This window comes from Leuciscus leuciscus (assembly GCF_965113295.1).
Source record: "Leuciscus leuciscus genome assembly, chromosome: 1".
Classification (NCBI taxonomy): domain Eukaryota; kingdom Metazoa; phylum Chordata; class Actinopteri; order Cypriniformes; family Leuciscidae; genus Leuciscus; species Leuciscus leuciscus.
Genome location: NC_138725.1, coordinates 53,575,751 through 53,601,859, shown reverse-complemented (window position 1 = coordinate 53,601,859; position 26,109 = coordinate 53,575,751). Strand labels below are relative to the sequence as shown.

Sequence of the window (26,109 nt, the reverse complement as noted above, 5' to 3'; positions counted from 1 at the left end):
TGCCTGTAAACAAGGAGCCCTCAGGGCCGCCTGAATACAAGGACTCTGTGATATTGGTCAGTCAATGTGAAACCCATGTGCATGATATCTCCCTCAACATGTTTGAGCTGTGGAAACAGAGCCATCACTGAGGCAAATAAGCTACATGCTCACTCAGTCGTTGTGCCTGGCGCTGGGGAGCTCCACTCTTCAGGCGGAACAGTCACACTGTGGAGGAGCAGAACTCTGGAAACAAGTGTGTCGATGTGTGTGTGCAGGGCCGGCGCTCCGCACACGCACATCACGCACTGCGCGTAGGGCACCAAGTGCTTGGGGGGGCACCAAAAATTCTGGGTCGTGAAAAATCATCACAATAGGGTACTAGTATAAATAACAAATAAAATATGTCTAAAGCATGTTAATATTGGGTTTAAGTGGTCGTTCAATGAGGCCTATTATATGTTGATCCGACGAAAATTATGTGTGTATTTAAGTGGTCCAGTGGTAGAATTTTTGCCAAGCGTGTCAGAGGTTCTGAGTTCTAGTCCGCACTCATATCGTTTTTTTTTTGTTTTTTTTTTATCAAAACCGATTATGTTTTTTAGTGGTTGTATATCAGGCAGGGACACTTTTTGTGCTTTTTGTTTTCTAATTGTACCGGAGCGAATAGAGAGTCTCTCCACAACGGATTGAAACGCGCGTCTGAGTGAAGGCTGTGCGCGAGCCAGAAACAAACATAGTATCCGCGCCACTGATCGCTCGGCAACGAGCACTTTGATCAGTTGATTTAAAAAAACAACACATTCCAGCGCTAGATCGACTCTTATTTAAAAAACGAATGAAATGAATGCTCTGCTGGTTAACTGGAGATGTTTTGTTTGTTTGTATTGGTACATTCGTGCCGCGAGATGTTTCAAAAGTGGTGGGGACATGTCCTACCCGCAAATTACGCCTATGCGTATGCATGTCCAGGGGCGTCGCTATAGTAGTGCAAAAGATCCGGGGCTTTAGCCCTGCATGGCTAAAATCTTTCTTTTTTTTTTTTCTTTTTTTACTTTTTACTTTGAAACTGCAATTAGAAGGAAAAAAAACCCCACAATCTCAGTGTTTGTATATTTTCATATTCACAGAGTTGTCAAATTATGTACAGAATTATTATATTGTGCCTGACCTTTGCACTTTTAACTTTCTGTGTTTACATTGTTCAGTTCCAAATCTGTGTTTTTAGTAATTGTGGTGGTATTTGGTATTTATAATTTTAACCTTTATATTATTTATTTCTTTTCATGTTTGGTGCCATTGTTAATGTAAAATTATTTATTTGCAGCAGTTATTTTGGAAGTAAAGAGAACCTAACTAAGAAATTCTGAATGGTTGTTATTCCCTTGGTGGGTGGGGGGGGGGCACCACCAAGCATTTGTGCTTAGGGCACCCAAATGGCTAGCGCCGGCCCTGTGTGTGTGTGTGTGTGTGTGTGTGTGTGTGTGTGTGTGTGTGTGCACATGTGTTTGTGTATGTGTAGTCCTGCAGGGGGTGCTACACTCAGTTCTTGCTCTGTCTCTGTGAGGGTTCCACTCAGCCATCTGGCTCTCAGCTGAAGAAGTGATGCTGAAGTAATGATTAACCTCTACAGCGCTCCAGCTCTCTGCTAATGGAGGCTATTTCTCTCTCTCTCTCTCTCTCTCTCTCTCTCTCTCTCTCTCTCTCTCTCTCTCTCTCTCTCTCTCTCTCTCTCTCTCTCTCTCTCTCTCTCTCTCTCTCTCTCTCTCTCTCTCTCTCTCTCTCTCTCTCTCGGCCCTTCCACCTCCTGCTGCTACCTGAGACTGGTCACTCAGAGAGATTGCATTGATGGGTGTCTAGGGGTGTACAAGGGGATACGGGGCTAGATGTCAGACATGAGAGTGAGTAATTAATGACAGAATTTTCATTTTTGGGTGAACTAACCCTTTAAATGTATATATTCAATTTATTAATTGCAATACTTGTTGACCAAAACATATTTGTTGATATTTCGGTTACTTTTTACCTTTTTTTTTTTTCTGTTTCATGAATCATTTTGTGTTTTACTAAATGTTCAATAACTTGACAAACTTGGCTTTTTCAGTTAAAATTATAGTTGTATTAATTCATTTTGATTTTCTTTTTCAAATCTATGTTCTTACATTCAAATAAAAATTGTAACTTTGCATCCGATTTGCTACTTTAATTCAAATTCAGGATTTTAACTATATTTGCATTCTCATTTCATTTCTGAATGGTACACAACCTGGTTCAACTGTACCAACTGGGAATTGTATCTTTTTTTTCTGTGGCAATGACAGCTGAAACGTACCAAGCCAATACAATTAAGGTATGTAGCTAACACAGAAATATTTCAAAATAAATCTACCCTGAGAAATAATTAAAAAGAGAGAGATATAGCCACAGTTTCCCCTGTACACTCACATAAAGTATCCAGAATGTATTGCCCATCTAAGCCTTAAGCTTCTCTGAGGATGTTGCGCGCGCACACACACGCACACACACACAAACACACACACACACACACTATTTCAAGTCCCTCTTCTCCAGTCAAACGCTTAATTAGGCTAATTAAGAAGCTAGAATAACCATTTCCTGATTACTCATAATTTTGTTCAGTGTAAGAATTGAGCAGACAAATAAAGCCAGCACAAGTCTGTTCCCTTAACTGACCCAGTAAGCCAGTACACACACACATTTTCTTGCTGTCTCACCCACTCACGCTGTTAGTGTGAAGGATGACTTGAAGCTTTCTGTCAGAGGTTTTATATGATGTGACACAATAAGCTCCTTAACACATGGAGTTAATGGACTCCATATGGGGGAAAACGAAACAACGGAGATGAGTGTCCTACACACTCATCTTCCTATACGTCCTATACACTGGTATAGTATTATTAATTATTAAATTAAATTAACAGTTTAATTTTAAACTGTTAAAATTCCTTAAAATGGAAACATTCCTTAAAAAAATTAAGTTTTGATGATAATTTATTTGTTTTAGTGTTTATTATTCACTTATAAATGGTATTTTGTTAATAAAATAGTTACTTTTTTATTACATTGAGACACATCTAAATTCTACTGTATATACTAATATATTTCTGTCAAGTTAAACCAAACTTTAATCTGACGGGTTGCCGTGAAGACCTTTGAGTTTCTGTGTGTTTATGACATGATGATAGTTTTTCTCAAATGAAGCGGTTCAATGCTCACAAAGTGACTTTCAGAGCGGATCTAGAGTCTGGAGATGAAGTTCATGCATTCGTGTCCTCATATAGAAAAAAAATGAGGGCCCCCCCAAAACAATGGTAGGGGAAACACTGCCAGGTAAAGCTCATAGAGATGGTAATGGATGAGATATTACAGTAGATACTACACCATCACTTGAACAAAGGATATAGTTACAAGAAAAATGTATGCCTTTGAATAAACAAATAACACTTGCACAAAAAGCAACCATTTTCAAATCATCATTGAAGAAATTATGTAAACATTTATAGGGTTGGAAAAGTATGTGACCCCTTTAGATAAAAAAAACTGGTTGACCTTCAATATCCTCCACAAAACTGGTCAGATGCACAAAGGTCAGGAGAGGTTTTTCACTATTCCTCTTTACAAATAGTGTTTCAGCTCATCAATAACTTGATGTCTGGTGAGAATCGCTCTCTTGAGGCCATCCCAAATTCATGGTAAATCCAATCAATTGCTTTGTTGTAGGAATTTGAAATAAAAATGTTGTCATCATTTTCTTTCATGTCATTCAAAACCGGGTTGCTTTTTTTGTTTGCTGTTGAGTGGGACATAAAATATTTTTTATCAACGTCTGCAACACTGTTTATTTGCACCCTAACTGGGCTAAATGGAATTAGGCTGAAAGTGTGGCATACATCTGTGATTGGATGAAGCAACTAGCCATCTTATAACTCTCTGCTTTTTCAGCACAGCCACAGGGTCAGGGTGGCTGATGGACTTTATTCTTGGTGGAAAGTTCTTTGGATGCCAATTTCAGCCAAAAATCTTTTGTATTTTTCTAATAATGGTAGCAGGTAGGGGGTCAGGCAGCTTTGTAGCACACCAGTGAAGACTGATGTCTTGCTCTAAAGTGAAGCTTTTCTTTCAGTTTTTGAAGCTTTATTATGGTTGTTTATGTATTGATTAGTCACTGTTTTTTTCACAATGGGGTTGCCAGCATATATGCTGTAAGGAGGTGTTACGGTCAGCCGATCATTATCGCAAAATAAACCCAGACAGGGTGACCTGGTATCACCCTGAGGGGGTTTATTTTGTGATAATGACTGGCTGTTGCTGTACATTATCCCATTTGCCTTCTCGCAAAATAAATACTTACTATAAACTTACTTATCTTAAAGCTAAGGAAAATTGTTGGGCACTGTTGGATCCCTGAAGTAAAACTTCTTTCATTTTCTCCACATAGAGAATCAATGGTGGCCTATATGCTTTTGTTGAAGCAATCAGTTCGCAGTATTGCAACTTATTTTTCAAATAATCATGTTTAATAGCATTATGTGTGCAATGTATTTAGGATAGCTGTATACAATTTAGCATAGAAACTAACTCTAAAATGTATATTTATAAGATATATTTTTCTTTCAAGGGAAAATATAAACTTAAACAGACCTACTCAAATAAGGATATAATCTCCATGTCTCAGTGTGACTGTTTCACTCTCTTGATCTTTCTCGTTCTATTTTCACACACACACACACACACACACACACACACACACACACACACACACACACACGACAGTGAGGGGGAGCCTATGACAGATTGCTGAATTGCTCATATGCTATATGTACCTTGCTGGAAGTGCGTGAGTCACCGACCTTCCGCACAGTTATTCATGTGCATTTATCAGAGACATGGAATAAAAATCATCAACATACATCCACGCATGTTTGTTTGCATAAAGCATTAGTAGACTTGATGATTTGGTGGTTCAAATAAACATAAATAAAGACCTCCATAATCATGAGAGTCTTTCTGCACGCGCGCGCAAATCCTACTTAAAATATAATGACTCGCTTTTTAATTGTCTGTTGGTGTGAGTGAAAATAGGATAGCAAAATCAAACTGTTTAAGGCTGTGGGTCCAATCATACTGGAGCAAATTTAATCAATTAGAAATACAGCTAGCTAATGCCAATACAATATTTGGCCTAGGGTTTGTTGTTTCATGTGCTAGGCCTAAAATTACCCCTCTGTTTTTATTTATTTACCTTCAGATGCGGCGATTTTCGTTTTCAGTCTATGTCAAGCTAATATTTATGCACGTTTTGGGTACAAGTAATCAAGTGTTTGTTTTAAATACATTTTTCTTACCTTTTTTACAAAAAATAAATAAATAAATAAATAAAAATAAAGTTGCCACGATGTCCAAAATAAACCGTAGGTCTTGAAGCCAGACCCAGTTGTGTTCGATACGATATCAGCGTTTAGGGGTTTAGCTGTTTATCAGCTAATTGCTTCATGAATCAACTGCGCCCTCTGCTGACTGAGACCATCGTCATCTCTCACACGACAGCACAACGTAGGCCTTGCCATCTATTTCTATAGAAGTTACATAACAATTATCCACTTGAAATGATAAATAGAGCACATCAGTATTGTAAGATAATCAGCTTACGAGAACATCCGGGCAGGCAAATTCGTGAAATTTGAGAGGCACTTGGTGTACGTTGAAAATAATATCGATCTATAAAAGCATCTAGCATGATGAGTTTGGAATACAATGTTCTTTCTGACAGACAGTAATGTTCAGTAGAACACAGCGTTCACAGCATGAATATATTCATTCTCTTTGCTTAGTCTATTATTACCATGTATTCAATTTTAAATGTGAGATGTTCAGTTCTCACTGAATTAATATTTATCTTTGCATATTAATTAACTTCATAAAATGTGAGAGAATTTTATGCATATTAAATGCTTAAAATTGTGCGTGTGTGTAATAATTTAAATACATTATACATTTAAAAAAATCTGTGCTCTGTAACTGTAGAACTAATGGTGTACAAAAATAATATGATCTCAGCCAATGTTGATTTGTAGAATCCATTATGTACACGATGCCTTTGTAAAGTCCTGTTGTGGAGGAATTGGGAGATAGGATGGGTTTTATGAGCAGAAAATGACCTTTATTTTAAGTAAGGGATATTTTTCCCTTTCATCAGAACCCTCACAGAAATGTGCCTACCAGCAGGAAGATGATTTTTTAAAAGCCTTCATTTACCATCAATATAGAAGCCTTTTTGTACAAATTATCCCAAAATCTGCAAGTGGAGAAGTTTAAAACCCTGCAGTGTCCTGTTTGGTGAATGTACCCACCCAAGTAGCAAAAGTGCTGCCAGTACTGACCGCAGAGACCACAGTGGCGGAGGCGCAACATATGGACAGTCAGTAGGGAGGCAATCGGCCTGGCATCTGGGATTTAAGAGTTATGGATAAACTGAACAAAGCATGGGAAACTTTTCGCTATTAGGCCTAATACTGTTCTATGGTATGTTTGGCTATAGTTACTGTCATACATGCAATGGGAAAGAGTAAAAAAAATTAATTGCAAATTGCTTGGTAAACAGTGTGTGAAAGGTTTAAAACCTGTGAAATAAAAGCACATTTTTGGGTTTCATCATTGACCTACTCATAGCTTGTGCCAGCTTTACTTAGCCTGAGTGTTATTATTTTCCCTGTAAGGTATTTTATGCAGACAGAGAGCAGTAATCAGCACATTTTTGTGCCGTGCTTATTTTTGCAAATGTGAAAGGTTAATGTTGCTCAAAACTGTGGGAAAGGAATTGACCGTAGGAAAATCAAGCCCAGAGTGGGAACATTTCTGACTCATGTACTCGTCATGATGCACGATAAGCATGTATGTGACTGAGAATGTGTGTGACAACCACTCAGGGCAACACACTGAATGATCTGACACTATTAAAAGATGTACTGCCTGTGGGGTCCAGTGGAGCTGAAATCCTGAGATACGTGAGCAGGCTGACTAATACGAGTCTGCACGCACACACACACACACACACACACACACACACACACACACACACACACACACACACACACACACACACACACACACACACACACACACACACACACACACACACACACACACACACACACACACACACACACACACACACACACACACACACACACACACACACACACACACACACACACACACACACACACACACACACACACACACACACACACACACACACACACACACACACACACACACACACACACACACACACACACACACACACACACACACACACACACACACACACACACACACACACACACACACACACACACACACACACACACACACACACACATATTTGCCTTTAAAGGGGTCTCAGAAAGTGAGGACCAGCCAAAACGTCCTCACTTTACTCTCTTTATCCTCACTCCGATGGTCTAACACTCAAACCGGTCTTAACACACACACACACGAATATTTATTTAAAGCCCCATTTATTTGCACTGGCATGTGGCCTGGGGACAAGCACAGAATGAAATATGAACAGGAATAATAAAATGTATATTATGTATAATAATGTGTATGTGCATAATGAAAGTTTTTCCAAGATGATTAATAAGAACAAGACTCCCAGTAATCTGTATCCTTTTTAATACTGGTATTATTTGCATTTGATTAGTGATGGTGCATAAACTACGGCCCTGATCCGATGTAATTTACCACCACAACTGCACAAACAAACATTGGGCTTATTTGCATACATACTTTTTCTTTGGTTAGAATGGCATCTTAAAACACAACAGAAATACACAAGAAGAGACCATAATGGGTCCCATGGATATCACTTTAAAATGGTGTTGATTAATACTGCCTTTGTGTAACTAAAATGACTAAATGTGAGACAAGTGACATTTAATAACAAGATCAAAGCAGATAAAATATAGCATATCATCATACCTATTAACACCTTGCGTGAAATTCGCAGCTGTGAATGACATCATACCCATCTGGCCCCTTTTACACAGGCATCAGATATAACAATTCTCATCAGAAGAAGTATGTCATTGATAAAATGTAAATATGCACAGAAGTCTTTGGTGTGAGACATTGTCCTCAAAATACTCTGTAGGTTCATGCATACATCAAGACAATGCAGTTCATATTCTCTATATATTAGAGGATCTTTGTACCTATTCATATCATAATTGTATGAAAATCTCTGCATATTTTGATCTAAAGCCACAATGTGATGCACAATAAAACATATATGCCCAGTTTCACAGACAAGGCTTAAGCTAGTCCCAGACTAAAATGCAAGTTTGAGCTGTTTTAACTGAAATCAACTTGCACTGACGTATCTTAAATTATGTCAGTGCCGTTGTTTTGTCTCAAGATGCACATCAGTAATGTTTTTTTTCTAAGGCCCGTTTATAAAAGCTACTTAAATGTCCTAATTGAACTAAGGCCTAATCCTGGCTTAATCTAAGCCCTGTCTGTGAAACCAGGACTACATTACAATGTTCTCAAGTAAGATCGTAATGAAAGCACTTTGGATGCATTTTCTTGTTCAGATCCCAACTTCACACACTTAATTCAGCTCTAAACCCGTACCTGCACCATCTGTCATCCGCTCAGAGAAAACAAAGCAAACTTCAATAAACATGGCTGTGAAACTGGCTTAAACCTGGGTGCCTGTAGGCAATTATGTACCCCAGAGCGGGAGCTCTGTGTCGTCCTGTGGATCTACACCACCTCCACGTAGTTAGCAGGGTAAAGACCCTCTTTCCCTCCATCCATCATGCCTCTGCACCAACCCTGATCATCCTCATCCTCGATCTTCAGAAACTCCTCACCTGAACACACACACAAACAGAAAACATCAGAGGTGGTGCACGTACATCATATAGACACACAATATGAATATACAAAGACAGCTGACCTGCTTTGAAGGAGAGTTCATCTGTCTCCTGTCCAACATAGTCATAAAGAGCTCTGACTCTCACTCCTCCAATCATTACACTGAGATGAGGAGGGAAAACAGACACAGTCAATCAACCAAGCACTGCATTACAAATGTTGCAGACCACTCCGACCTTATTATTAAGTTAAAAAGTCTAAATTATGACAAAAACATAAACATGACATAAAAAGTTGAAATTATGAGATTAAAATGCATGTTTGAGCTGTTTTAAATTAAAGCAACTTGCACTGACGTATCTTAAAATATGTCAGTGCCATTGTTTTGTCTCAAGATGCACATCAGTAATGTTTTTTCTATGGCACGTTTATAAAAGCTACTTAAATGTCCTAACTGAACTAAGGCCAAATCCTGGCTTAATATAAGCCCTGTCTGTGAAACCAGGCCAAAAAGTTATAAAAACTCGAAATGGACAAAAACATAATTAGGACAAAAAGTTGAAATAATAAGATAACAAAGTTATAATTTTGACAAAAAGATGATATGTGACCCTGGATCACAAAACCAGTCACAAGTCGCACGGGTATATTTGTGGCAATAGCCAACAATACATTGTATGGGTCAAAATTATAGATTTTTCTTTTATGCCAGATCATTAGGATATTACAGTTTTTCTCGATTGTTTACACACATTTTCTGAAAGCATGCCTCATATTCTCAGAACTCTACACACAAATCCAAAAAAACACACACAATGGGCAAAACCCCTCAATTCTCCTGCAAAATGAAACTTTACATTCAAAACAATGTTATTTCTTCTCAAAATGGTATTTTGTTTTCAAATGACACACACAAACCATCAAATGAATAGACATTTATAAGAACCAGTTGAACACTGATGTGCTCAGTGTAAAACACTATGATGAATGGAAAACACTTCTTCTCCATTTATCATAATGACTTAGGCCTTTTTTTGTTCAGTGTTACACTTGCTACAGACAGTACATACATAAGTGTGATGTAAAATATTTGAGAATATTGTTTTTATACTCAGAACACACAAATACATGGTAACAAATATATTTTATTTTTCCCACAAAAACAATGTACATTTGTACATTCCCACAATTTGTACATCCCAACCAACACAAAAGTTGTACATACAGTGGTCTACATACAAAACAACAGAAGAATTTACTGTATACAGTTACAGTAAAAAAAAAAAAAAATCCAATGTTGGCATCCATTGCACCATTGAAGAGCTGACCTATTGCCCTTTTATGCTAAAGCTCTGATTGCTAATTGTAAAACTGTGTGACGGGTGTTTTCCCATGTGATGAGTCAGTGTGCATATTTGAATGGCAGTGTGTTCCTTGTGAAAACAAGAGATTTTCTGCATGAAAATTGTGCCAAAAGCAGAGAATTGTGTGTAGTGTTTTGAAAAAAGTGTGTTTTAGAACTGCAATTTGAGTGTAAAGCAGGAATTGTGCTTGTAGTTTAGCAGAATTGGTTCAGGTGGTTGGTGAATGAGTTACATGTTGTGGTCATTGTGTCTCAAGTACCAGAAAATGTGTGTAAACAATCGAGAAAAACTGTAAGTAAAGATTATGTTCCATGAAGATAATTTGTAAATTTCCTACTGTAAATATATCAAACATTTATTTTTGTGAGTGAATGCAGCACAATCGCGAACATAAATTTACAACTTTAAAGACGATTTTCTCAATGTTTCGATTTTTTTGCACCCTCAGATTCCAGATTTTCAAATAGTTGTATCTCAGCCAAATATTGTCATATCTTAACAAACCATGCATCAATGGAAAGCTTATTTATTCACCATTCAGATTATGTATAAAGCTTCAATTAAAATTTTTTTTAAAAAAATTGACCCATGTGAAAAAAACTGGTTTTTTGGTCCAGGGTCACATATTATGAAATTATTATTAAAAATTTTGTCAGTTATTACAAAAATATTGACTTTGTCATAATTATCTCTTTTTTGACTTTGTATCTCATAATTCCGACTCAGTATGTCGATTTTGATGTTTTATCTCATAGTTATGACTTAGTATATCATAATGTTGACTTAGTATTTAGTAATTGTAATGATTTTTTATGTCATAATTATGATTTACCAATGTATTTTTGTTTCTGACAGAAACAGGTTTCCATAGTAATACTGTACATCAGAAAAACGTGATCATCTTTTTCTTTATTTCTTATATAAAACTTCGAAGTACCATATAACTCACAAAACTAATACAGTGAAACACTAGACAAAAGAAGGATATCAATGGAAGTTAATGAGGATAAGACAACTTTAGGGTCGATTCTTTCCACATCTGACCAAACAGAATGCCACATACTATAACATTTCGGACTATTACCATCCTTGGACAGGTTTAACGGAATTTATCCGATACTAAAACAATGCTAGAAAACTTGCGTATAATCATGACACATGATTTACTAATTTAACATCTTTTTATTATCACATCGATTCAGTTCATTGAACTGTATTGTCGATAGTAACTGTAGTGAATGTGTTGTAGAAACATTAGGAACAGTTCTGTTGTTCACTTACACTAATGTTATCACTTGTAATGTCTTTCAAATGAGTTTTTTCTCTTTTAAGTCGACTGTGATCAGCGTTTGCCTCAATTGTGATTCGCAGACTCCACAGATTTCCTCACAATACTGTATATATTTTTGATTTTTGTAAAGACTAAGAATGTTTTGCAATGTTTTCACACATTTAAGTATTGTATGTAATAACAACTCAATGTTTGCAACTGTATTTTACTGAAAATCACACTGTTCAAACCCCAATTCATGCCCTGTGAAGCTTGTCTGAGCAACAGTAACCAAGGCAGCTGAGCTTAGCAAAGGTTCAATACACAGCAGCAAACAATAACAAGGCCAGTCCAAGTCAGGTTTGTGTATAACAGTCGGGCAGCCCTGTGCTGTAAGAGCCCCACAGCAAATATCAAAGTAGTAAACTGACCTTCTCTCCATCATTGCTGCTTTCTGCTCCACCTCCTTCTTTCCCTTTTTATGCTTCTTGTCTGGAGTCCACTCCTGAAATAGAAAGAGAGCGAAAGACAGAGTGAGAGAAGGAGTAAATGTGGGTTTTGGCACAACAGAACGCAGTCTATTTCAAGATGTGCCTCTGTTAGATACATAATTAAATATCACAGATAACAACAGAAATTAACTCTAACACTCTAACGCTGACACCCTCAGGAATGCATTAACCTCAAAACAATACTTTAAAACCAACCCTATTACAGCTTTCTTTTGCTCTGGACATATGAATGCCACTTATTGCACATTTCTCATTGCGGATGATAAAATAAGGAAAAACCCCATAGACTTCTAGTGAATGAGAATCCAGGATATCAGAGACATGAGTGACATGGGTGACCCTAACAAGAACCTAACCTCAAGTTTTAGTCAGTGTTTGGGGAACACTCAATAAGGTTCATTAGTTAATACTAGTTAACTACATTAGTTAACATTAAATAATAATGAACTGCACTTCTACAGCATTTATTAATCTTTGTTAATGTTCATTTCAACATTTACTAATATGTTTTTAAAATCAAAAGTTGTATTAGTTAACAGTTAATGCACTGTGAACTAACATGAACAAACAATGAACAGCTGTATTTGTATTAACTAACGTTAACAAAAATGAATAAATACAGTAACAAATGTATTGCTCATTGTTAGTTCATGTTAGTTAATACATTAACTAATGTTAACAAATGAACCTTAAATGTAAAGTGCTTCCGTGTTTGGAAGTATAAATGTATTTGCAATATACCTGAAATTGAGGCCAGTCAGTGGGCATTCCCGGCCCATGTGTATTCTTCCACCAACGCAAATCCTCCTGCTCGCTGATGGACATCAGAGTGTTATGGAGCTCATTGTACACGGCTTTGATGCTAACAGAGAGAGAGAGAGAGAGAGAGAGAGAGACAGAGAGGGAACTTGTATAATTCACTCATTGTGAGTAATACTGAAATTGACTGAAATTGAGATTTTGAACAGAATGACCCTTCTCACACACCTGTCATTGTTGGTGATATCCAAGTGTCTGTGGATGGAAAGGAAAGCCTGTTTGAGGAAACTTATCCTCTTCCTCTCCTCCTCTTGTGATTGGTCAAAGATAGACTCCATTTCCTCCATGTAGCGTGGAGCATAACGCGTCACTTCCTCGAGAACCTTCTCATAGCGGGCTCGCACCTGCACACAGGAATTTGCAGTCAATCAGTCAGATGTGTCGCTCAGTGCTAATGTGACCCTTCAGATTGACTGTCATCAAAGGATCCTAAAAACAATGTATCACAGTTTTCACAAAAATATTAAGCACTACAGTTTAAACATTGACAATAATAAAAAATAAAAATCTTGAGAACCAGATCAGCATATTAGAATGATTTCTGAAGGATCATGTGACACTGAAGACTGGAGTAATGATGCTGAAAATTCAGCTTTGCCATCACAGGAATAAATTACACTATTATATATATTAAAATACAAGTTTTACTTTTTTTTACTGTATTTTTTAAATGAAAGCAGCCTGGGTGAGCATAAGAGACTAATTTCAAAAACATAAAACATCATACAGAACCCAAACATTTCAACGATAGTGTGTATATATATATATATATATAATTAATAAAATCTTATTTATATAAAAAATTATTTCAAATATTAACATTAATTAAATTACAACCCATGTCCCCTTGAATGCCAATGAAAGATTATGTCACAAGACTAACATGAGCAGATTTACATGTGTTAAATTGTCTGTTTTGTTTCCTTTGCGCCCGAGTTGGTTTTCCACCTTTTCTCTTTTCTGTTGAGTGCTTTAGATTTACTCTTGATCATTAAGCAGTGTGACATACATTGTATAATTTCACTGTATCATAAATGTACAGTAAATGTTGGTTTTTTTTCAGCTTTTTTTTCTTTCATTGAAACTCTCCATGATTTTCTCTTTCTGATAGTTTCCCCCACACAACACTCACTTTCTCTGTCTCCTGGTGAGCCAGTTCGGTCTCTTCTTGGATCTTCCTCTGTTTCTCAATGGCAATGTCAGGGTTACCTTGGGCGTGGGCCTCCCGCTCACGAGCCATGTGTTCCTTGCGACAAGCTTTGTGAAACGCTGTCCTGGCCTTCTCTAACTGCCACAAAAAACACACATTCAGAGTGGTCAGATTCATTCACTATTGCACACTGTATACATTCATTTTCAATAATTCAGTTCATTACTCGCAGTTATTCCACATTTACCATATGTATACATTCTTATCTGGAGACAGAAAAAGTGAAATTAGTTTTTAAAAAAATCCCAAATCCCTGCATTGCTTTCTACCTTCTTCAATCTCTTGCCCCAGGGCTTCTGAGCACGTGAGAAACCGGTTTCAAAATCCTGGGACTCCTTGAAACCTCCAAATATCTTCTTATGGAAAGTGTCCTTCTGCCATGTCCGGATGCGATCTCCATCCTCTGACACCAGAGCCCGGCAGATGGAGGAGTGCAGTGAGGAGAGGTGGTCAGCAGAAGAGAGGAAGCACTGCCACGCTCGTAACAGAGAGCCGTAGAGAGGACCTGGACAAAGACAAACATTCATGAAATAAATGAGAGGACCTTTTAGGGTCACAAACAGAAACCTCTTCATCAGATACTAAACTAAAGATGTGGGCATCTCATGTAAAATGCAGGTCACAAAAAAAAACAAAAAAAAACTTACATATCTTACATGTTATGTTAAATATGGCACTGCTCATACTATTTTTCAGTATGCAGTATGTAAACACACAACAGTATGCACATTTTTGAATGCATTTTTAGGCATGCATTTACTAAAAGTAGGGAAATACTTTTTTTCTTTTTTTTATTGCAAATGAAAGATTATAGACATTAACAGTGAGAAGAAAAAAGAAAGGGGGTATACGGATACCATAAAAGAATGAACCAGGCTACACAAATCAATACAATATTACATTTAGTCAATATGACAAATTAAAGGTTCCTTAAAACAGACTCAAGGATCTGTGGGAAATACTGTATACAACAATACTTTTTTCTCATTATTTACCTATTATTAGACAAAATTGTATATGTAATTTTATATTAATTAAAAAATATTCATTTTTATTCCCAAGATGAACTTGTTGAATTAAACAGTGAGATCATGTGACAATATTATAGCTGTAATTTTGTATAGTTGTAATATCAATTGAATGTAAACATAACCTCAGTAAAACATTTATTGATATTTACTGCATACACATTTTTTTTTTTTTACATTGGCACACAGTCTACAGTAAGCAATAATATTGTATTATGTTCTAAACATTCAAAATTTGAATAAAAATGCAAAATATTATAAATACTTGACAACACAGTGAGGTCATGTTACAATCATTTAGCAGACAATTATCATAATTGTAATGTTAAAGTAAACATTGAAATGCATAAGTAAAACAACATAAATAAAACATTTATCATTATTTACTATTATGCATACTTATTTTTAAATATGACAATAAAATCTACAGTACATACTGCACAGTACGCAGTAGGAAATATGCTAGTATTGCGTTCTACACATTCAAAATTTGACTGAAAATGCAAAATATTACTTTGTATTATTTCTGAACTTGTTGAATTAAATAGCATAGTCAGGTCATGCGACAATCATTTAGCTAGAATTGTTGTATGCAAATAATTGACTTTTAACATTATTTACTATTGCTGAATATAGTACATATTGCATAGTACACAGTAAGCAATAAGTTAGTTTTCTATTCAGAACATACAGTTCAAAGGTTTGGGCTTGGTAAGATTGTTGGTACAGTAAGATGTTTTTGAAAGAAGTCTCTGTTGTTTACCAAAGCTGCAAAGCTTTTTTTAATAAAATTTTTTATGAAGTTTATTCCTGAATTTTCAGCATCATTATTCCAGTCTTCAGTGTCACATGATCTTTCAGAAATCATTCTAATATGATCATTTAAAGCATCACTTTTTTTATTATTTTTTATTATCAATGTCGAAAACAGTCGAGCTGCTATTATTAATAATAATAATATAAATTTCTTTCAACAACAACAAAAAAAATTAAATTAAATAAAAATCGCACTGACCCCAAACTCTTGTACAGTAATGTGCTCTATTGTTCAAAGGTTTGAGGTCTATTTAACAACAAATCCTGAAAAAAAAATTGTTTACATGGTTAATACGGTTTACACAAAAATACTAAAGTGCACAGCTTTTTATTTTTATTTTTGATGACAGTAATAGTGTCAAATCAGCATATTAGAATGATGCTGAAAATCACAGGAATAAATGACATTTTAAAATATAATAAAATACAAAACAGTTATTTTTAAATTGTAATAATATTTCACAATTTTACTATTTTTGATCCAATAAATGCAGCCGTGGTGAGCACGAGACTTCTTTCAAAAACAAAAAATCTTACCAACCCCAGACCTTTGAACGGTATAGTACTGTATCGAAGTTCTTGATAAAACTGCAGTACTTACTCGCATCCACTAGGGGTTTCCATTTGGTACTCCACTCACTAAGTTGCTGCGCGTACTGTCTCTCGACCCTGGCCCTCTCCTGGAAACACGTCACTATGTCATTACATGCCTGGAAGGCATCTTCGGTCCTCTTCACTGTACGGTGGTAGTTCCCTGGCTGAGAAAGAACAGGGATAGAACTGTAAGGTTAATAGTATAATATAGAGGGAAAAGAAAATGAAAGACTGGCTCTTGGCGCTAAAGGTTTATAGTCTATTTAAAGGTCAAGAATGAGGTATTTACTCTATGACACAAGGAAAATGTCCCTCTGTCATCTGAGCGATTGGCCTCATTTCTTTTCCAGCAGGGTCACTGGGTTTGTTTGCTATGGATTGGACAAGTTATCAGTATAGCGTAAGCTTTGTTTCTAATATAAACGGCAGAAGACAACATGTGGTGTGGAAAACCAAAGCACATTTCAAACATTATTCCCCCGAAAAAAACATCTGTGACTAGATGAGGACCAGCGAGACGAGAGAATTCAGGCCATGGCAAGTGGAGCATAGCATGGACAGCGCAGTGAAAGGGGTTGATTAACTGCAATAACACGATAAATGAGAGAGAATGAGGGAGGAGAGCGAACGTAATGACAATTTCAGAATGGGCGTTTTGTTTGCTGATGTGGAGCGTGTTCTACTATTTTGCTGGCAACCATTAGTGGCTCCCCCACGATTTTATCAATTCATCTCTCTCTTCTACATTTTCCTTTTGTGCCGTTCTTCCTCTCTCTCTCTCTCTCTCTCTCTCTCTCTCTCTCTCTCTCTCTCTCTCTCTCTCTCTCTATCTCTCTCTCTCTCACTCTCTCTCTCTCTTAGCTGTGGTTTGCACCACATATTTTCCCCAGTCTTAGAAAAAAGTAAAAACAGCTGAGGAATTTCAACTCCGGCCAAGAGCGGTGCAGAGAAGCACCTGCCAACCAATCGGAGAATAGCAGAAATACCAAATAACACAATTCCTGTCAAACGGAATATAACATTCAGCTGGACTCAAAGCTGCAGTATTTAAACAGAGCTGTTTCACCGAACAGACAAGCCTATTTAAAAATCAACCCCATTCAACTCTGGCTCAAACTTTCAGCATTTCATCACTGCAATCCTCTGCCAATGCTGTGGTTAACCAATCACAGCGTCTGGGATGAACACAAAAACCCTACTGCGCTCAGTTCTGGTCAGCCGCCAGCCAATTACAAGGTAGGACATGCAACAAAACCCTTGCAGGAGATATCAGTGTGGTTGTTGTAAACTGACTAAACATCAGTGGTCGGAGCATTTCACTGAAAACTGTACCACTGGCCAAGGTCCAGATGGGATGGCAACTCAGCGAAAAGTGCTCAGGCTAAGAGGAGAGCTGAGGAGAATCTTAAACAGCTTCATACAAAGTGGTAGTGGGAGCTCTAGATGGCATGGCATTGATAATAACAACAAATCACCACAGAACACTCTATAAATAAAACTTCATCAAATAAAACTTACTTAGATGCTAAATTAAATGCACATTATATGTCAAATAATAATTTAACCAATGAAAATATATTTTAAATAATCATTTTTAGATCATTTATCCCAAAAATTATAGTAAAACCTAAAATTACCTACTTTGTGGGGACCAGCCAACAGTCCCCAAGAGAAAGTATAAAATTAATCAATTTATTTAATAATATTGAATAATGTCAAACAAAAATCTGAAACTGCAAAAAGGTTTTTGTAAGGAATCTGTGAGGCTTAGAGGCCAGAACATATCATTAGTTCAAAACAAAGACAATAATAGAATGATACAGGAACAAGTGTGTATGTGTGTAACTAACATCAGGTAGCGCCAAGGGGACTGAAATTAGTAAAACACTTTGGATAAACACAACTGCTAAATAACAGCTTGTTATTTGCTTTAAATATAAGTCTGAACATGACAGTTAACAGTGCCTGTAGATAATTATATATACAATACCATTTCATTATTACCATTTTCAGTGTCACAAGAACCAACTGTTTAGGAATATTTTAACTGCTGCAATGAGTATTTTACACACACACACACACACACACACACACACACACACACACACACACACACACACACACACACACACACACACACACACACACACACACACACACACACACACACACACACACACACACACACACACACACACACACACACACACACACACACGAGGATATATGTATATATATATATCAAAGACATCTAATACATGAGCAAAGACACCTATTTTTTATTCACATACTGTAGGCATTCACATTTCCACATGTGTTTTAGATTAAGAAAGAAAGCCTCAGAACATCTTAAAAATACTACAGAATTTCTACAGAAGAAAAATACTGTATTACTGAGAACTATTCTCACAATGGTGAAACAACTAGACAACACATTTTAAAAGGTTATAAAACTATTAAAAGGCAAGCTACTGCATGATTCCCAGCAGTATTGGGGAACAGAAAAGTAAACCAATTAAGGAGCTGAGAGACAAAAGCTGAGCTAATTAAAATGGGTGGAGGCACAATGGATGAAATTTATAGACGGAAATTAAAGTTTTAAAAAACCTTGAACAATGCTGAAATAGTCTCAAAGAGGTGAAAACACTTGACTTAATTTGGCTAATAGAGAGTGTTCAGTAGCTTTTGTGAACCATTTAACTTAATGTCTGAACAAAATCTTGTCATTTGTTGTGAATAAAACTGTTTAGGTGTAAAAACCCAAGACAAGCTACATCACCCACGTGCATTTCTGGTAACACATACTTAACAAAACAGAAGCGGATGGCCCCATTCTTAGAGGTCCATCATCCTATCTGACTCATATTGCTGTCCTTCCTCCCCCTCTCACTTACCATCCAGAAGCTCTGATTGTTGGCATCCTCAGGGCCTGTCTCTGCCGGGAGGGTTGACATGATTAATCTGGAATAGAGATACATGAAAGCATTAAAGGTGCACTCATTTTCCTCATTAAAAAAAGTTTACAGAAAAATAAATGCTAACACTTTAGATTAGGGTACAATTCTCACAATTAACTATTAACTATGACTTTTTTCCTCAATAAACTTCTATTTTCTGCTTACTAATAGTTAGTAAGGTAGTTGTTACGTTTAGGTATTGGGTAAGATTAAGGGATGTAGAATAAGGTCATGCAGAATAAGGCATTATTATGTGCTTTATAAGTAGCTTACTAATAAACAGCCAATATCCTAGTAATATACATACTATAAAGCAACTAGTTAATAGTGAGAATTGGACCCTAAACTAAAGTGTTACCAAATAAATTAATAGTACTTTTGAAAAATGTTTAAAATCATCTATATTCACATGAAATTAAGATATTTTTAATTCTATATTGGGTGGGTCATCTTGAGATCACATGACCAGCCGAATACTATTTCACCTTGGTAACCACCCTGTTGTTGTACAATTTCAACTGTGCAATAAATTGATCCTGGCGTCGACAACCAAAACCGTGTGTGTGTGTGAGTGTGCATGCGTGCGTGCGTGCGTGTGTGTGTGTGTGTGTGTGTGTGTGTGTGTGCGTGTGTGTGTGTGTGTGTGTGTGTGAATCTGCATCCAAACCACTAGTTGTCAGTATAAGTCCAAGACGACTGAAGTATCAAACAATACAACAAACAACTGTTACTGATGCACATTTAGAGCAAGATTACAAGTATTTTTTATATATTTGTTTGTTGTGAGTTGCAAAATTAGCTATGAACAATAGAGGTCAATACAATAGTTTTGCTTGTACTCACAATTTGACATGTCAGAAGGACAAAAGGCTGGAATTTATTTCTAGATTGTCTTTTAACAGGCATACAATACTAAGATATGTGTTTCAGAGCTGAATATCGTACTGTGTCTAATAGCATGCTGGGAGGGCGTTGTCTTTTACAAGCTTTATTTTATTTAAACTACAGTTTACGAACTGAGTCGGAAAGTGCATGGCTCCAACAAACAAGTTTAATGGTCTTGAAGTCAAGTACATGAAGAAAGGAGGATAGTAATATATAAGGTTATTTACTGAGGATCAAAGGAGTTTTCTGGGTTAAAAATGTTGCTAGTTAAAGTGTAAAAAAAATTGAAATGGCTAAAAGCAGATGTGAGTGTTGAAGTGGCTTTGAGAGTTGTGGGTTATAGTGAGACAGATAGTGCTCGATATTCTCCACTGCTATCTGCCTTGATCCAGAGCTCTGGGATTTGAAACTTGAGCCATCCCAAAAATAAACAGGGGTGAAAGTTCACCAACACCAATATATACTCAAACACACACACAATCACACTAGTTCTCTTCTGAAAAACATGTTCATGAGCTTGCAAACACTGGTACATGTGGCTGGCCAACAAGCCCACACAGGCACATGTTTGAGCTGCCCCAAACACACGCCATTGACAACCCATCATGCCTGTGGCCATTTGTTTCTGTAAATGCAATAAACCACATTTTGTCACAAGACACGGAGTGAGAACAAGATGACAGAAGGGAATTGCGTGAACAAGCTGTTATTTGTCCGTCTTCTTTCTCTCTCTCAATCCCTCTCATGGGTCTATGTCCCTCAGTGCATTATCCTAAATGGTCTCTTTCTATCCCCTTATCCACTGCAGGGGTCATGGGTATAGTAAATCACCCTATATTTGAACTTTAACCTCACTTCCTGTTCCCTCTCTGTTCCTCTCCCTCCAGACAGCCTTGTGCTCTTAGAAAATATGAGCAGGGAGCACGAACTTAAAGGGATAGTTCACCTAAAAATGAAAATGCTGTCTTTAATTTCGCATCATCTTTTTACTCTCTTTGATGTTTTGATGTTGAACAGAGCCTAAAGCTTTCAAGCTTCAAAAAGGATGCAAAAAAACACCATGAAAGAATCATAAAAGTGGCCCTTAGGATTCATACACTACATTCCAAGTTTTCTGTAGCTTTGTGTGAGGAACAGACTGAAATGTAAGTTGTTATTAAGATGGATCTTTGCAATGAGACCATTCATTTTGTTAGAAAAAAACTGATCTAAATGGAATGTTCATAAATCAGATTGATACATTCTGTATTGTGACTTCCGTACATCCGAGATAAACAGATTGTAGGGTGGGGACTTTTTTTATCTATCAGTTGTTGATTGGACAGAGACAGATCTGAATGCAAGCTTGCGTTGATTGTAAGAAAGAGAAGTGGTTTATGGGGACTGAATCATTGGAGAAGTCCACAATATGTCACCAGAGAGAAGTCTGTCAATTCACTGGATGATTCAATTATAACATTTTGATGAAAAATTACAAGCTCAATAAAGATAAAGTTAAACATATGTATGGATGAATCGCAATAAGATCAATACGATGCATTTAGAAAGTAGACTGATTGGTAAATTTGCATTTCATGCTGACTTTAAGGGATTGTTCACTCAAAAATGTAAATGTTGTCATCATTTACTCACCCTCAAGTTGTTCAAAAACTGGTTGAATTTCTTTCTTCTGCTGAAGACAAAAGAAGATAGTTTGAAGAATATAGGTAACCAAGACATCTGCTTTTGTGTTCCAAAGAAGACAGAAACTCATACATGTTTGCAGTTACATGAGGGTGAGTATGTGATATAACAGTAGTTAAATTTTTTCACTTTTTTGCCAGTTTACATTCAGCCTTTTGTGTAAGGTTAACCTATTAGACTCCAGAAGAGTTAATTCTTCGTAACCCATCTCTGTGGGTCATACTGGACCCTCATGCAATGTTATGTGTAAGTAAATAAAAGGATGAACAAATCTGCTTGACTGAATTAAATCCTCACTACATGGAGGGTGGGGGGATTAGATTGAAGTTTTGAGGTATTGTAAACACCCCAAAAAAACGTAATCTAGATTAGCAGATTACGAAGAATAGCATTTTAGAGAAGACAAAGTGCAATCAAATTGATCAAAATCGAGATGAAAAATTGTTTGAAAGGTCCTGTAACTTTTGAGAGAAGGGAATGACCCATTTCTCTGAAAAGATCATCATGACGTTGCGGTGAATCTCTCTCTTCTCTCCTCTTATTTTCTCTTTTCTCCCCCTTTCCAAAGCCCTTCAAACCCCGATACCCCTCACCCACCCTGGCTCTCTTTCTCTCTCCTCCCCCTGTCCCCGTTTTGAGTGTCACACATAACTCAACACACACCCACACACTGAAGAAATATATAGCAACTTATGAATACATCAGACAGAAATAGTCTATGAATGCTGCAGAACTCATCAACGCAATGTGATCTAACTTGACACAAACACATCAAGAATAAATGAAGGGCAGAGAAAAACGAGACAACAAACTCACCTCTATCTTTTCCAGGGGAAAGTTTCCTTTAGTTTACACTTTTCTTTTCCAAAGTAACAGATTTTTCCACTTTTAAGACCACCATATGGTTATGGTATGTTCTGGACACCCTCTTTCTCCTCTTCTCTGTCTTTGACCCGCTGTCAGTGTTTAATGATGTGGCTTCCTGTCACTTTCTTTCTCTCCTCTCCTCTCTCTCTCTAGTTCCCCCTCTTTCCGAAGCAGCTGCGGACTTTTCACTCTGAGGATCATACTACATGACAACACTCCTCCCTCTCCATGTCTCTCTCTCTCTCATTTGAGCAGAGAGCTGCTCCTCACAGTATAAAGTAATAATGAAAATGGGTTCAGTCCAGACAATTAGTGTGGATGCATTTTATTAAAAAATAACCTAAGAGACCCATATCTGTTGCACACTTTTTCTTTTTACTTACCACCCCTAATTAGGTAGAACTATTTCATTTTCTGTGAATTGTGTCTGTTGTAACAGCCAAATTTATTACAAACACAATGTACATACCTCAGAAATGCCCATGGTCACTCTGAGGGGTTCCACACAACAGTTTTCCGGCACATCCAGTGGTTCTTAAGGAGGGAAGGAAAGAAAGAGAGAGAGAGAGAGAGAGAGAGAGAGAGAGAGAGGGGGGGGTACCCTCAGATTGAGTTGAACAAAGTCTATGACTCAGTATTAAAAATATGGCAGCTGTTGTACACACTGGCAAGAGCCCATCCCAAATATCTCTATGTATAATCTCATACTGAAGCATTTGAATTAACCTTCATATATAATTATACACAAAATAATAATAATAATAATAATAATAATAATAATTAAATTACTTACATATTTATGCTGATGCTGGAGCTTTAAATGTATACCACTCTTAATGAACCAAGCAAAACTCTCTAACTAGTGCTGCCCCCCAATTCGCCTACTTATGCTACGCCCTAAAAGTCTAGAAGTATGTACTCTTTTTGTGAATAAAAAGTACATACTTTTGAGTGTGTAGCAAGAGAATAGACAAGCTTTGGGACAGACTATCATGTCATTAAATTGCATCTTTTAATGGACGCTCTATCGCATAGTTAGTTTTACATGCTGTCCCTGGCTGCATCCAAAATCACATAGTTCCCTACTATATAGTAGGCAAAAAACAGTATGTGACAAAAGAAGTGTCCGAATTCACAGTACTCAGGAAAGAGTAGGCAAAAAGTACCCGGATGACCTACTTCTTCTGGCAAGATTCTGAAGTGTGCATAAGATGGACACTTGAGGCCACGGGAGGCTATTTATGAATGGCAGTGAAGCGACGTAACAGAGTGGTTCAGATATGACATCACTTTGTAGGCCAAAACGTCGTTAGCAATTTAGCACTTCCGGTTCCATCGTCCCGAAGTCAATGGGTTTATTGAATGGGGTTTTGGTTAAATGGCTGAAATAAGGTCTGTGGTGAGCACAAGCTCAAGACACTTTCACGTTCTATTCCACGACATAAAATAAATCAATATTACATCATTTTTGAAGCCGTTACGTGTCTTAAAAAAGGCGGTTGCTGACAAGTGGCTAAATGGGACTACAGAGGCTGTCGAGGAGATTAAACGTCATCACGCCGAAAAAGTAAGCTCAGTCCGCTTTTACAGCATCGTGGACAAAACGTGCAAGTATCATAAACTTTTGTTGATCACAAACGTTGTTTTTAGCGATAATCCAAAAGCCTATGGGAAAACCAGTGTGATGCTAACTGCCGGTTGGCCTACAAAGTGACGTCATATCCGCACCACTCTACTGACGCTGGTAGGTCACATGATAATGACAACATGGCAAATGTAGTATGTCCAGATTACATGCACACACATACTATTTAGAACGTACTTTTTTGCAGTTGTGATTCAAAATAAGTACCTGAGAATCTGCGATTTTGCATGCAGCCAATGTAAACTGGCCTGTCAGTCATCTTGTCACAGTTAAAATCCTCCACATTTCATTTCATTTAATTTCCTACTGTAGCTATTGGATAAAAAAGAAGTAGCACGTTTATCTGCCATAGGTCTTTCATGCAGAGATCTTTCCTAAAGTGTTTGCATAATGATGCAATAAATGAATGCAATTAAAAGTTAATGGTCAAATGAATCTTTATAAAATCCACATTGTTGCAGATGAAATATATCCTAACTTTATTTTTTATTAAATTTTTTCTTTAAATCAGGTTAAATGTTGATTATATATTAGTCACTCAAACCCCTAAATATAGTTTTTTTTAACACTTTTTTATTTGTGTATTTAATTCTGAGCCGAATCCTCCTCCAAAGCGCAATGGGTTGTGGGCAATATTAGCTGTTATAGCCTGCACGGATCAATATACTTAGGCCCTGTCCCAAATGGCGCACTTCATGTGGACTTTCGGTCTCGTGGACTTAAATTGCGCGTGCTCGCCGAGTCTACGAGTACGTAGGCCGTCCCATTCAGCATTTTAACGCTCTGAAGTGTGCTCAGCAGCGCCCCCTTTGTACCCTTGAAGCGGTCTTCCGTGAAGCCCGCACACATGCAGGCTCCACACACTTTGACTACCCAGGAATCCTTGCGAAAGGCCAATCAGACAACGGATGGGAGGAGATTTCGCTAACGGATAATTGTTGACATGGCTGAGAAGAAAATATTACGGTTTTTATGACCTAGATGTACATTTTACCAGTTGTTAACTACAGTTTATACAAACATTATGGTCATCAACCAGTGGTTGATGTCTCAAACATAATAATAGTGCGTTGAATAATTCGATCACATTATGATTCATTAAATAAATAGAACTGAATGGCAGGGCTTTACTGAGTCATATGTAAACATAGTATGAATATTGAAACCTGTAAATTCATCTGAAACTCATGCACATTTTCATTATGTGTTAAAATTGTAATCTTAGTTCAAATAGAACATTATGTATTATTATGTACAACTGCATACATCATTTAAATAAGCATGATGTATCTTGTCTAATGCCCAGGTGGCATGCACAATATCAGAATATAGAACTGTAAAATTAGGCTGTATAGTTGACATGGAGATAAGACGTCGGAGCGAAAAAATTTGATTTCTCCTGTCGAACAACAACCAGACCGTTATTTCCGGCATGACGATCGAGTCTGTCCTAAAAATACCTCTCAATGCGCCCCTGTGGACTCGCGCCAAGGGCCCTATATGTCTGCACTACATGACGTCACCAAAGTGTGGACTCTGGAAGTCCACAAGTCCGGAGTGTGCCATTTGGGACAGG

The 26,109-nt window shown here is 37.1% G+C and overlaps 1 protein-coding gene and 1 long non-coding RNA gene across 2 annotated transcripts in view; one reads left to right on the top strand and one right to left on the bottom strand.

Moving 5' to 3' along the window:
* Positions 1–9,074: 9,074 nt before the first annotated feature.
* On the top strand, positions 9,075–10,813 carry LOC309479620. Its single transcript, XR_014199335.1, has 2 exons — positions 9,075–9,612; positions 10,544–10,813. It is a non-coding gene; the product is annotated as an uncharacterized lncRNA (long non-coding RNA).
* A 12,024-nt stretch (positions 10,814–22,837) lies between these two features.
* Positions 22,838–26,109, bottom strand: part of shank1 (SH3 and multiple ankyrin repeat domains 1) — a 115,728-nt gene continuing 112,456 nt past the window's right edge. The window contains exon 27 of the mRNA XM_082142175.1: positions 22,838–23,422. The gene's annotated coding sequence lies outside the window, so the exon portion shown is untranslated. The remainder of the gene's footprint in view (positions 23,423–26,109) is intronic.